This window comes from Anabrus simplex, chromosome 1, assembly GCF_040414725.1.
Source record: "Anabrus simplex isolate iqAnaSimp1 chromosome 1, ASM4041472v1, whole genome shotgun sequence".
Lineage (NCBI taxonomy): Eukaryota > Metazoa > Arthropoda > Insecta > Orthoptera > Tettigoniidae > Anabrus > Anabrus simplex.
Genome location: NC_090265.1, coordinates 627,835,614 through 627,850,342, shown reverse-complemented (window position 1 = coordinate 627,850,342; position 14,729 = coordinate 627,835,614).

Sequence of the window (14,729 nt, the reverse complement as noted above, 5' to 3'; positions counted from 1 at the left end):
AATATGAAGCAACATCCAGCGACTTACAGTCTTGCTCAACATCCGGTATTAACTATCTTGGGATACGATGCTTTAACATATTAGACTGTAACTTTTATCAATAAATTTCACATATTTGGTCAAATAATATTCCAATTATTATTATGGGCCGGCAGGATACGGCACAGGAGTTATAGGCGGCGAGATTCATTGCTGGGTGCACCCCAGCATAGGATGTATATGAGAAAATTCCGATGTCGAGACAGCCCTGCCTGTGAGTGCTAAGGGTTAAATCTTGAAGATTTACGTAATCAATAAAATGTTCGGGCCGGGCTGAATGGCTCAGACATTTAAGGCGCTGGTCTTCTGACCCCAACTTGGCCGGTTCGATCCTGGCTCAGTCTGGTAGTATGTGAAGGTGCTCAAATACACCAGACCCGGGTCGGTAGATTTAGTGGCACGTAAAAGAACTGCTACGGGACTAAATTCCGGCACCTCGGCGTCTCCGAAAACCGTAAAAGTAGTTAGTGGGACGTAAAGCTAATAACATTATTTATCTATTTATTAAAATGCTCGGTTCCTTGGCTAATGGTTAGCGTTGAGGCCTTCGGTTTAGGGGATCTCTGGTTCGATTTTCGGCCGGGTGGCGATTTTGAACGAATCTGTTCAATTCCTCTGATTCGGGGACTGAGTGTTTCTGTTGGTATTTTTTCCAGCACACTCCCTTTCATACACACCCAACACATTGCATTACCAGCCACCAGAGAAACACGGAATAATTAAAATTCTACCTTAACACAGGGTTGGTGTCAGCAAGGGCGTTCAGATTCAAAACAGGCCGAAGCTCAGTAAATGATGAGAAAAAATATTGTACTCATTCAAGAAGACCCAAAATCAATATACTCATCATTAAGATGTGGAACAAAAACTTGGAATTAAATTGCATGTCTCATGGTCACTTACTAAGAACAAGTTGCAACACATTACCAAATGTTCGGATGCTGTGCTGACACAATTATTGTACTTGCGATCGAGAGGAAATGAAGGGGAATATTGTATATAGAACTGGACGAGTGCCACTTGTCTGATCTGGAACCACTGTGGAAAGAGGAAGGAAAGACGAGTGGCGTACGGTATCAGGAGACTAAGGAGGAAGAGAACACCGACGGGAGACTGACATGGGAGGCAAAGGCAACCCCAGTTATAGGAGGAATCGGGGGGAAATCAAAGCTGAGAGGCATAATCACAAGCTTCTCACCCAGGCGATCGCCGTTCGAGTTCCAGCCAGTGCATCTGGGATATTTAAATTAGTGTTCACGACCCTGCGCTAAAATTCAACGTAGAACTGGAAATCACGTAGCTATGATCACGATACCAATTGTCACGAAGAAATGCAAGCCTTTAAAACAAAGGTTTTTTTTTTTTTTTTTTTTACAAGTTGCTTTACGTCCCACCAACACAGATAGGTCTTATGGCGACGATGGGATAGGAAAGGGCTAGGAATGGTGTGGAAAAAGGAGACCATGGAAAACCATCTTCGGGGCTGCCGACAATGGGATTCAGACCCACTATCTCGCATATGCAAGCTCTCAGCTGCGCGACCCTAACCGCACGGCCACTTACTCGGTGAGCAAATTATTTGCACCATTTGAACCATTAGTGATTAGGTTGAATATTTCAGTTCTATTCCTTCCAACGCCATATTGCCTTCATATTACAGTATACAATTATGATACATGATAATGTCTGCCTCTGTGGTGTAGTGGTTATTGTGATTAGCTGCCACCCCCCGGAGGTCCGGGTTCGATTCCCGGCTCTGCCACGAAATTTGAAAAGTGGTACGAGGTCTGGAACGGGGTCCACTCAGGCTCGGGAGGTCAAATGAGTAGAGTTGGGTTCGATTTCCACCTCAACCATCCTGCAAGTGGTTTTCCGTGGTTTCCCACTTCTCCTCCAGGCAAATGCCGGGATGGTACCTAACTTAAGGCCACGGCCGCTTCCTTCCCTCTTCGTTGTCTATCCCTTCCAATCTTCCCATCCGCCCACAAGGCCCCTGTTTCGCATAGCAGATGAGGCTGCCTGGGTGAGGTACTGGTCATTTTCCCCAGTTGTATCCCCCGACCTAGAGTCTGAAGCTCCAGGACACTGCCCTTGAGGCGGTAGAGGTGGAATCCCTCGCTGAGTCCGAGGGAAAAACCAATCCTGGAGGGTAAACAGATTAAGAAGAAGAAGAAGAAGGTAAATGCTAATGATCACTATGACAGCGCTGCTTAGCCTAGGCAGTAAAGGCGTGTTCGACAGAACGTGAGTTCGATTTCCCAACAAGAAGACGAAAAATGAGATTACGTCTTCTCAGGAGAAAATTGCACCGAGATTTACTTAGCCCACACCAAAAATGAGTACCTCATTAAGTCCTAGGAGCAAAAGTAGCTGGACATAAAGCTAATCACTTGAACCCACTTAGTGTTGGGATTGCTGACAGTGGAATCCTTTACCTTTCACGCCTCCAGGTTACTTCGTGTCCTGTACGAAGATGACATTGCCTGCTTGTTTAATTGCTATGATCATTGTGACTTAGAGGGTTCCTTTTAATATGTACGCTGCTTCATTTTATATTATACAGAATCTTACCTTCGACTTTGGGTAGGCTATCATATTTCATGCTGCTACGATTATATGTACAGAAGCACTTCAAAAATAAGGTAAATAGAGCTCGTAAGGAGGTCTTCGGTTCAGAGGGTGCCAGGTTCGATTTTCGGCTTGGTTTGGAATTTTAATAGTGTCTGATTAATTCTTCTGGCACGGGGACAGGGTGTTTGTGTTCGTCCCAACACTCTCCCCTTCATATTTACCCAACACAACACACACACACAACACACTACATTACCAATCACCGCGGAAACACGCAATAGTGTTTACATTCCTTCACATAGGATTGGCGTCAGTAACGGCACCCGGCCGTAAAATAGGGCCACATCTACTGTACATGTGCGACAGAATTCGCACCCGCGACTCGACAGGTATGGGAAAAGCGGTGCCAGAAGAAGAATAAGAAGAAGAAGGGCACTGATACACATTAGGTTACTATTCAACATAGTCGCAATTCTTACCAAGCCCTTGTTCCAATGGTACACCAAAGCGTCTATGACAGCATAGAAAAATCTGCAATCAGTCCCTGAATCAACATCATGACGTCATGTTGAACGGCTGTATTGCCGTTGAATCTCTTACCACCGAGGTGCTTCTTCAGTGGTCCGAAGAAATGGAAATTACTGGATGCCAGGTCGAGGCTGTAGGGAGGATGGCTCCAGTATCTTCCACCGGTGTGAAAATGAAAAATGGGGTTCGAACCCAGCATGTCTCGATTCCAAGTTAAGCACCTTGCACCACTCAGCCAACTTTCTCGGTGGTGATTATTTCATTCTCACCACCACATCTATACCTAGTCTCTCTCACTCATTGGTTTCATTCTCTCCAAGGGAATGAAATGACAGACAGTGAAGAAGACGGAAGACAGAATATTATTTCATTTACTTTAGTTAAAAGTGATTATCTTAAAGCAGCACTGCGTTAGTAATTAAGACACACTTTTCTATTAGTACATATGTCGGAAGGTTATAAAACACAGCAAAAGGAAGACCTTGTCTATAATGGGTGACTGACACAGTGCCGGCCGGCCAGGTTGATGTAATACTTAACGATAAGGATAAATTGGGGTTGGTTTTAAGTGGACAGCGGGCCGGGGCTAAACAAATAGCTGACAGCCACACGTGGCTCGGCGGCCACTCCTGGCTGTTAGAACCAACCTGAGTGTATACCGCACACCTTGACGGCTGATAAACAAGGAGAACTGAGAGTCGTGATAGACGAGTGACATTGTCACTGGCTTCTCACCAAGATCACCGCAAGCCGAATTGTTTAAATGAGAAGTTGCGCATTGTAGTTCGGATTGCACGTAAAATTGAAGGTCTCGTTGTATCAATAGTCGTATAAAACTCCATGATGAATAATAATAATAATAATAATAATAATAATAATAATAATCATAATAATAATAATAATAATAATAATAATAATAATACAAGAGGTAAAGAAAGATTTAAAAAGAAATAAAATAAGAGAAGAAGAAACTAGAGAAAGAGATTTTTTTAAAATACATTTTTAAGAATGGAAAGATTCCAAGGAAGATTGAAAAGCTAAGCCGGGAGAAGAATAAAGCATAGCGCGGTGATAAAATAATAATAATAATAATAATAATAATAATAATAATAATAATAATAATAATAATCACCAATTCGTTTCAGCATCTGTTCATTGGTGATTCGATCTACCCATCTCAGCTCGGCACACACCTATAACACCACATTTCAAAAGTCTATATTTTCTTTCTTTCTGAGCTAGTTATTATCCATGTTTCACTTCTATACAATGCCACACTCCAGAGGCAAGTATTCTAAAACGCCTTTCTAATTCCTATGTCAAGGTTCGAAGTGAGCACATTTCTGTTGTTAAGAAGGGCCTTCCTTGCTTGTACTAGCCTGCATTTTATGCCCTCCTTACTTATGCCATAGCTAGTTATTCTGTATTATTATTATTATTATTATTATTATTATTATTATTATTATTATTTATTGTTGTAGAAAACAGAGGTAGAGATCAGACCCTCAGAAAAGGAGGTGTCGACAAAAGAAGGCGAGGACCTTGACAGATGAGAAAATGAAACACAGTCTAGCTCTCATAAACCAACACTCGAACTCAGGAGACAACAAAAGTTGACCAGGTGTGATCATATAGAGAAAAACAAAAGTTAGAAGCTGGCGTAGGTAAATGAAAAGAATATCAAGCTCAGTTAGTGGCCTCATCGTCACCTCTTCACGCAGATCGTAGGGTGGGAGAGGTGTGAATTCGGTTCGCTAAAATGCTGAAACGGGAATCACTCAAGCTCGAGAGACAACCTGACGAGCTGTGTGATATGAGAAGTAATGGATATTATTCTGAAAGCTACGCAATATCGTTGAGGTGTCGTCACACTGACGTCATCTCAGCAAGACAAGGCCTCTCTAATCGGTTGGATGTGTCACGGTATTTTGTAATATAAATGGGGATAACCTTATGCAGCCTGTCAATCAATCAATCAATCAATCAATCAATCAATCAATCAATCAATCAATCAATCAATCAATCAATCAATCAATCAATCAATCAATCAATCAATCAATCAATCAGTTCATTCCTGTAGGTAATAATAATAATTCCTGTAGCCATCCTGAAAGTGATTTTCCGTGGTTTCCCACCTCTCCTCCAGGCAAATGCCGGGATGGTACCTGGCCACGCTGCTTCCTTCCCAGTTGTAATAATAATAATAATATAGTGGTTAGTGTGATTAGCTGCCACCCCCAGAGGCCCGGGTTCGATTCCTTGCTCTGCCACGAAATTTGAAAAGTGGTACGAGGGCTGGAACGTGGTCCACTCAGCCTCGGGAGGTCAACTGAGTAGAGGTGGGTTCGATTCCCACCTCAGCCATCCTGAAAGTGATTTTCCGTGGTTTCCCACCTCTCCTCCAGGCAAATGCCGGGATGGTACCTGGCCACGCCGCTTCCTTCCCTCTTCCTTGTCTACCCCTTCCAATCTTCCCATCCCCCACCAAGGCCCCTGTTCAGCATAGCAGGTGAGGCTGCCTGGGCTAGATACTGGTCATTCTCCCCAGTTGTATTCCCGACCCAATGTCTCACGCTCCGGGACACTACCCTTGAGGTGATAGAGGTGGGATCGCTCGCTGATTCCGAGGGAAAAACCAACCCTGGAGGGTAAACAGATTAAAACAGAAAGAAAAAATAATATTATGATAATGCCGTGTGGTCTAGCGAGAAATCTTTCGAACTGACGCCCATGTGCGACCTGCGGTGCCTTTAGGTAGGGGCGGTAGAATAGACCCACTATGTACTCCATGGACTCTCAACTTTCATCTTTCCAGATCGACTTCCCTAGGTCAACACTTGTTCTCTTCTGCGAGGCCTCCGTGGCCCTTTTAGGCTACTTCTTTTGCTGATGCATTCATTTTTGGAAGGGCAGGACCTCTTTAATTTCTGTTTTTCTTTGTTTTACGGAGCGCCGACATAGATAAAGTTTATGGCGACGATGCGACAGGAAAGGGCTTGATGTTGGTGATTATTGTTTTAAGAGGAATTAAGCTGGATAACCATCCTCTATTAACACTAATCAGAGCGAAACCGTTGAAGGGGCCCGAAACTTCGAAAATTGAAGTTAACGGCCAAAGAAGGACATGGGCAACGAAGGGCGTTAAAATGAAAGACTCGTTATTCCACGATACCTAATACCGCTGTGTTTGAAAAGAACAAGAGTTGACCAAATGAGGTCAGATAAGATAGACGAAAGTGAGGAACCTGGCACAAGTAAGTAGAAGCAATGCCTAGACTCTGCTAAGGGCCCAGTGGTCGCCAACCCACATTTCCAAGTTGAGAGCCCCATGAGGCCCGTTTTAGCCGCTTCTTACGACAGGCAGGGGATATCGTGGGTGTGGGTGTTATTCTGCCGCTCCTACCCACAGCTGGGGTTGGGGGAGAGATAGGAGTAGGAAAGAAGTGGCTGTGATCTTAAATTAGAGCCCCAGCATTTGCATGGTGCCAACAGTGAGGTTCGAAGCCACTATCTCCCGATGGTACGGTGACAGCTATGTTAACCAAACCACGTAGCCAATCGCTCGATTTCTTCCATTTCTCCTCAGATTAGTGTTGAGAGAGGATGGTTGAAGAATTGTACTTTTTTTAAAATAAAAATCACCTCCACCATTTTCAGTTTATTAAGTTATGCCCATTAAAAGCAATGAACATAATCAGTAGCAGCAAGTCCGTCAGTTGAGTCATCATTCCTGTAACCACAATATTGTGGAGAAACCGTAAAATCCGCTGACAGCACCGTAATGAGGCGCACAGGGTATTGTGAGGAGTGAGGTAGTTTGCCGTTGCTTTTCTCACTGGGCCAGAAGTTGCTATTGCAGCTAGACCAGCCCTATGAGTAGTAGCTTTCACATCGTTTATACGCAATTGTCATACGTGAATGTAATTTTCAGCACCACTTACAGCCTCTTCAGCTTCCGTACAAGAACAGCCAAATTTATTTATTTATTTATTTATTTATTTATTTATTTATTTATTTATTTATTTATTTATTTGCTTCCGTGGTTCAAGCGGCAGCGCACCGGCCTCTCACCGCTGGGTTCCGTGGTTCAAATCCCGGTCACTCCATGTGAGATTTGTGCTGGACAAAGATAAGGCGTGACAGGTTTTTCTCCGGGTACTCCGGTTTTCCCTGTCATTGAATTCCAGCAACACCCTCCAATAAAATTCCATTTCATTAATCATTCATTAATCATTGTTTCAGAGGAGTGCGACAGGCTACGGCGGCCGGCACAATTCCTATCCCCGCCGCTAATTGGGGACTTCATTCATTCCATTCCTGACCCGGTCGAATGACTGGAAACAGGCTGTGGATTGTCATTTATTTATTTATTTATTTATTTATTTATTTATTTATTTATTTATTTATTTATTTATTTTTACAATTTTGCTTCACGTCGCACCGACACTGATAGGTCTTATAGTGCCAATGGGGTATGTAAGGACAAGGAGTGGGAAGGAAACCGCCGTGGCCTTAATTAAGGTACAGCCCCAGCATTCGCCTTGTGTGAAAATGACTTAACCGCGTGGCAAACTCGCCCGGTACAACCATAAATGAGACTGAGACTCGCGTGGAAGCTACATTTTGTTCTGGCGTGTGCCAAGGGACAGATGCAAAAATACTGTATTCATCAACAAACAGCCACAATCGGCAGTAGCAGGAGCACCGCATTAAAATATTCAGACTACTGATTGTAGGAAAATGGATTCGAAACAAAGACCTCTTGTTGTTGACCAGTGGGAGGTCCTGCTGTGAATCACAGGTCCTGTAAATCGAGGCTACCAAGTGATGTATTGGGGAGCGGTAACAAGGTTTGGAAAGAGCCAGCCGAGCAGGCCGCCCCAGTACTACGTGCCACTATGATTGGGTCCCTGAGGGTAGAAGGCGGCACGCTGAAAATAACAGAGACAACATACAGCGTTATGCGGTTCTATACCACGTAGTTAAGAGGCGCGCGAGAAATTTCTGGCCATGCTTAAAGGGAGCATTTTTTTGTTGCATACTCCTTTCCACGTGTGTGTTCCTTATAATATTATCATACGCTTCAGGTATGCCAGTTATCTCCCTAAAGAGGCAAAAAGAAGATCGTTAAAAAGAGCAACAAGAAGGAGAGACGGCAAAGAAGAAGAGAGTGAGCTCGAGAGGGAGAGGAGAGGGAGAGCAACAACTTTGACATGGAGAGAGGGGATTGAAGAGGTAGGGAGGAGGGGGGAGAGAATTGGCAACACAGAATTAAGCCGACCATGTGTCTTCGCAAGGAAGTAGATGTGATTTGATATTCAGGTTGTGACGGTGGAGATGAGATTTTGCTGCCCAAGAAACCATGCCCAACAGGCCCGTGTATTTCGTGTCGGTGTGTGGATCAGTGGTAGAGAGTCCGAGCTGAGGCAATACTAATTTATTATTATTATTATTATTATTATTATTATTATTATTGGAGACGCCTAGGTGTCGGAATTTTGTCCCACGGGTGTTCCTTTACGTGAAAGTAAATATTCTAGCTAATAGCGCTAACCGTTACTCCGTCCGACTCGTTGGCTGAATGGTTAGCGTACTGGCCTTCGGTTCAGAGGGTCCCGGGTTCGATTCCCGGCCTGGTCGGGGATTTTAACCTTGATTTGTTAATTCCAATGGCTCGGAGGCGGGGTGTTTGTGCTATCCCCAACATCCCTGCAACTCACACACCACACATCACGCTATCCTTCCCCACAATACACGCAGTTATCTACACGTGACAGATGCCGCCCACCCTCATCGGAGGGTCTGCCTTACAAGGGCTGCACTCGGCTAGAAATAGCCATACGACATTTTTACCGTTACGCTACGGAAGTGAACGCTATTTAATATTTATTTAATATTTTAAATCCAGCATCATATACAGCCTGTGTGGCTGTTTTCTTTAATGGCAGATGGTTAATTAATCCTTTCCAACAGAACGAACATGACCTCGGTAACCATAGCTCAATTGGTAGAGCAAACGATGCGAAATCGAGAGGTCGTTGGTTCGGATCCTACTGGTGTCTGGTTAGCCATTTTTGTTCTGTTCTTAACATCTCTTTAACACATACAATATGCAGGCCTACGGAACACAACCTAATAGGTTGAACGTTAATTTCGATTACAATGCGGTCGAGAAAATTCAATATTCAATGTAAAAACCAGTTAACAGGTGACTTGGTCTTGCTGAAAATTTGCCATCTTAGAGTTTGAAAAATAAATTCTTTAAGTATGATATGAAAATGAGCTTTTTAAAGACTAAGGTGATGTAACCTGAGAAGAAATCTAAGATGCTGGAAAGTCAGTTTGGAAATATGAAACTGGAACAAGTAAATCATTTCCAGAACTTAGCAAGTGTTTTCTTCCAGAATGACAATGTAGTGGATTATTTTCCGCCACTTACCACGCGTTTTCTCCCAGTATGGTATTGTACTAAGTGAAAGTGAATAAGAAGTGGTGAAGCTAACTCAGTTATTTAGTAATTTCTATCAATAACGTTCTGCAAGAAATAAATGAACTCTCAGACGAAATGATTTTTATACAGCCGGATGGTTGAGGCGCTGCCCTTCTGACTCCAACTTGGCAGGTTCGATCCTGGCTTAGACCGGTGGTTTTGAATGTGCTCAAATACGCCCGCCTCGTATCGGTAGCTTTAATGGCACGTAAAAGAACTCCTACAGGACAACATTCAGGCACCTCGGCGTCTCCTTAAACCGCAAAAGTAGTCAGTGGGACATATTATTATTATTATTTATTACGAGCCAGCATCGCTGTCCATCCGTGAATTTTGATAAACACCTCCATCCATTTTGCTCATCTGACCTAGCGCCGGCATACTTTTCGCTATTCCCCAGACTGAAATTTACCCTGAAAGGACGACGATTTCTGTCAGTTGAAGATAGGTAGGTAAGGGTTATTCTGCCCGAAGGCAGGCCCGAACCTCCGCAGAGGTGTTCCTGAGCCGGAGTTTACGTGCGGTAGGGTGGCCAGTTCCTTTCCGCTCCTCCATTCCTTTACCCCCCCACCAACAGCGCGTGGCAACCCATCCAACTCCTGACCACGCCCAATGTTGCTTAACTTCGGAGATCTCACGTGATCCGGTGTTTCAACACGGCTACGGCATACAAAATTTACTGTAGTGCGGTCTACCAGATAACCTTCCAGGACTGCTGACGGAAGTAGAAACCGCGTTGGGAGAGCTGTGCTTAAGAAAGAGAGTACTTTGAAAGAGACGAATATAACTAGACTAGAAAAGCACCTTGAAGAATACTATTTTTAAATGTTGTTTAACTTTTTAACAGGCCTCATATTTCAAGCCGTATTTTATAACATCGGCGGGTGATTCCTTTAAGAGCAAGGCTGACTTGCCAAGTAAAATACATATTTCCATTATTCATCTTCAAATCACAGGAGCTGGCAATAGGGAGGGTGAAGTGAAAGAAAATTCCAAAATAAATTCATGGACACTTTCTCATGGTTCTCATCTGAACATCCAAAGAACGAAGGAATATTTTTTCTTATATTATTTATTATATGAAAAGAAACACGAAGTTTTTATTAAATAAACCCGGCGACAGGATTGAACCCGACTTGTCCGAGAAAGCAACCCTCTCCGCAAGTGAACAAGCTGGAAATCGACGCACTGAAAACACCTACAACAAGCGATGCCTGTCACGAAATCTGAAGCTTATAGACCAACAGTCATCCGCTTGGAAACCCTGGATGACTTGCCAAGTAAAGTTCATGAAAAAAGCTTGATTGAAGAACTGAAAAGAACAAGTGGCTGCATTGTTTTGGATCCGTAGTTATCAGCTTGCATTCGGAAGATAGTGGGTTCGAACCCTACCGTCGGCGGCTGCAGATAGCCCTGAAGATTGATTTCCATAGTTTCCCATTTATACACAAGACTGTATCTTAATTAAAGCCACGGTCGCTTTCTTCCCAGTCCTAGCCTTTTCCTATCCTATCGTCGCCATAAGACCTATCTGTGTCGGTGCAATGTAAAGGAATTTGTAAATTAAAAAATAAATGAAAAACAGAGGAATTCTCAGAAAGATCCTAGGCCCGGTACGGGAAGATGGAAAGTTGGTATAGTCTGACGATCAACGCATACCCATGCGGTATCTTCTGATCTCAAAACTTGGCCCACCCTGGTAATAATGAGGGTTGTCAGTCTGCCCGCCCTAGTGATAATGAGGGTTGTCAGTCGGTTTCTTTCCTCTGGACACAAGGGGCGCGTGTCGTTTAAAAGGCAAGTGAGCGCTGTCAAAAGCAAGGTTGTCATATTTTGCATCGATTATTTAAACATGTTAACATTTAATTTATTATAAAGTCAAAATATAAATATAAAAACTTGATCGTGAACCACAGCATAAACCGATATCGCAGAATAATTTGTTTCGTGCTTAACCCGTGCGGTGGTCGCAGATGAAGAAAGAAAGAAAGAAAGAAAGAAAGAAACAGGAAGAAGGAATTGGCAAATAAACTCGACAAAGACTGAACTTAAATTGATACCAAAGTAGGCCTATATAAATATTAATTTTATGCTGCTAATATCAGTGTCTCGCTTTCAATAAAGAAAGGAAAAGTACAACAACTTTTTACAATTTGTTTTATGTCGCACCGACACAGATAGGTGTTATGGCGACGGCCAGAAAAGGCCTAGGAGTGGTAAGGAAGTGCGCATGGCCTTAATTAATGTACTTTCCTGGCATTTGCCTGGTGTGAAAATGGGAAACCACGGAGAACCATCTTCAGAGCTGCTGACAGTGGGGCTTGAACCCATTTTCTCCCCGATGCAAGCTCACAGCTGCGCGCCCCTAACAGCACGGCCAAAATAATCAATTTTATTAAAGATAACCCTATCATCACCACACTTTTTCGGAGTTGTAGGTCCCCTCTTTAATATTTTACTTATAAGTTTTCCTGTTAAGTTTCAACATTTTAGCTGTCTCAGAAATATAACCCTTGGGAACGTTGTTCTTCATAACGTATTCGTATGCGTTATATACCAGTCGTTGACTTTGCTTACTTAAAGTTTTAGTCGCCTTTATTTTCTCCGCGGAACGACTACTACCCGGCTGAGTATCACTCGCGGGCGCGGAACCACTGCTGCTCGGCTGAGTATCACTCGCGGACACGGAACCTGTACTACTCGGTCGAATATCACTGCTACTGGAGCTCGGTTGAGGATCGTTTGCGTGCACTGGCAGATTTAATTCAGGATTTTCTAATGCGATAATTTCCAGGTGTGATTCCCACGGCCTCCACTTTACTGCATGAAGCGAAGTGAAAAGCAACACACTTCACGATTATTAATTAACGAAGTAAAGAAATAATCTAAAACTTTCAAACAGCGAACAAAGCAAGTGTGAATTGTCTGAGCTGAAAAAAGAGACTGACGTCTATTTAACAAGAGGTGCATTTGCAACAGAGCTGTAAGGATTTCTGAAGGGGAATGCGAACTTCCGTTTTAAAGCCCACTGCCGTCAAAAATCACTCCCTGCTAGGCAAGTGAGTGGCCAGGGAGATCAAACGTTTGCCGAACTGTTTGAATGCCGCTGGGTACGCGTTGCCCGTCACAGCTATATACCGGAGACGTCACAGAGAGAGAGAGAGAGAGAGAAGCGGCAAGATTGTCTCTCAACCGACTGACCAATCGCCTGTTGGTCTTTTGGCGAAACAAGAAAGCCCGTACCACCTGGCTGACTGAGATTGAGAAGACATAAAAGAATTCGGTCCAACAGACAAAACAGACAGACCGTAAGCCATATCCTGAACATCATTGCTTTTCAGGAAAAGGAAACTACTCAAGAAGAGAGGTATCCCTGGTCGGAGGAAGGAAAGGAACTATATCGGGAGAAGATGCGACAAAGGGTTGAATAAGAGCGATCCAAATAGACCTATTCGAATAAAGATGAAAAAAATCCCTGCATGAAGAAGTGTAATACCGTTAGTTATGATACTAAAGCAACATTTTCTGGAAGTTCATATGTTACTAGAGTATTTATGGCAAAGATACTGCACAACCAACCAAGCAATACCCATTTGCTTCACAATAGCGGAGATAGAATCTCCTGTGAGCTTATCATGCTCTCTGTTAGGAATATACTATCGCTATATTACTAACGGTGTGTATATTCAGTTAGCTGGAACATGTTGTATGCTAAAGTGTCACGTTCTCGGCCTATACTACTTGCCTCGCCTTTACAATTTATCACCAGCTACTTGGAATGCAGGCCTCCTTTACAACTGCAGTTATTATTTTGCTCTGCATATTCCATTTGTCTCTTGGCCCGCTGGGGGACACTCAATCTTTGTCTCTGTATTCTTCTCCGAGCTAATAATGGAAGAAAAGAGAAGTTACACATTTCGGAGATTTATTTTAGACATTTCTGAGGACTCGAGTCTGACGTGACGTGACACCCGGGAAAGAAAGCGGAAACTTACGCTGATTAGCCAAAACTTTACGAGTCACGAGAGAGATCCATTTTCTCCTTTCAGTTTAATGCCGGAGCTGATTAAATATTCACCTTCCATGGACAACGTTGTGGGAAACAGTCAGTTTACACAATGTAAGAGTGGTTTAATCAGAAACATTGAAGAAAGTTTAAACCTTTTCACAGGTCATTTTTGGTGCAGTGAAACAGATTCCTTTAATTTCCTGGTATGGTAGAAAATAATATTTTTAAACACGCATTGTTATTTTGGGTACCCCAATAATAAGGTGTGAAGTATGCTTCCCATGGCCCATTTTGAATCACACTCAAGTAATAGCTTATGTTATTCAAGGGCTGATAAAATAAAATGAAAATTGTATTAAACTCAAATATTTCACAGTTATGCCTGTTGCTCACGATAAAATTTTCCTTCAAATTAATTGTACAAGAATTTAATTTTAAGAAATTTCTCTTGGTCACGATCAAATTCAAGTTTTACAAAACATTGTTGCATAAAACAGGACATGTTCTATTCCCTGAAATTAATTTTGTGAAGAGAACCAATTAGCGAAGCTGACATGATAATGTTGCTGGTGCTACAACATGAGAAAATTGTGAAGCTCATTTGTAAGCATAAACTACCATTTCTAAAATGGCAGTATCCGGCTGGATTAAGGAAGCTGATCGTATTTGTATGAGGTTAAAACGCCAATGTATCACAAAAGATATGCAAGGTGGGAGGCAGAGAAATGAATAGCCGAATTTGTGTCGCAAGTTCGGGCGAACAAAGGCCAGGCTAATGAGAAGGTGAAGATAAACGGGCTTCGAACTCAAGTCTTGGCTGCACATACATATCTTAGTTCAGAATTTTGTTCATAGATGGCCATCCTCATGCTTCCACGGATTTTGTAAAATAATTTTACCGTGAACACCACAGCTTGTTTTCGTCATATTTTTATAACATTAGTTGTACAGTACCACAAATTTTACGAAACATTTTACTGTGAGCAACTGACATTAGATTGTGTAAGGATCAAATACATTCCGTTACAAAAATAAAAGAAGACAAAATTTCAATTCTCTTTTAAGGCACTGAAAACTTTTTTAGGAGATGTC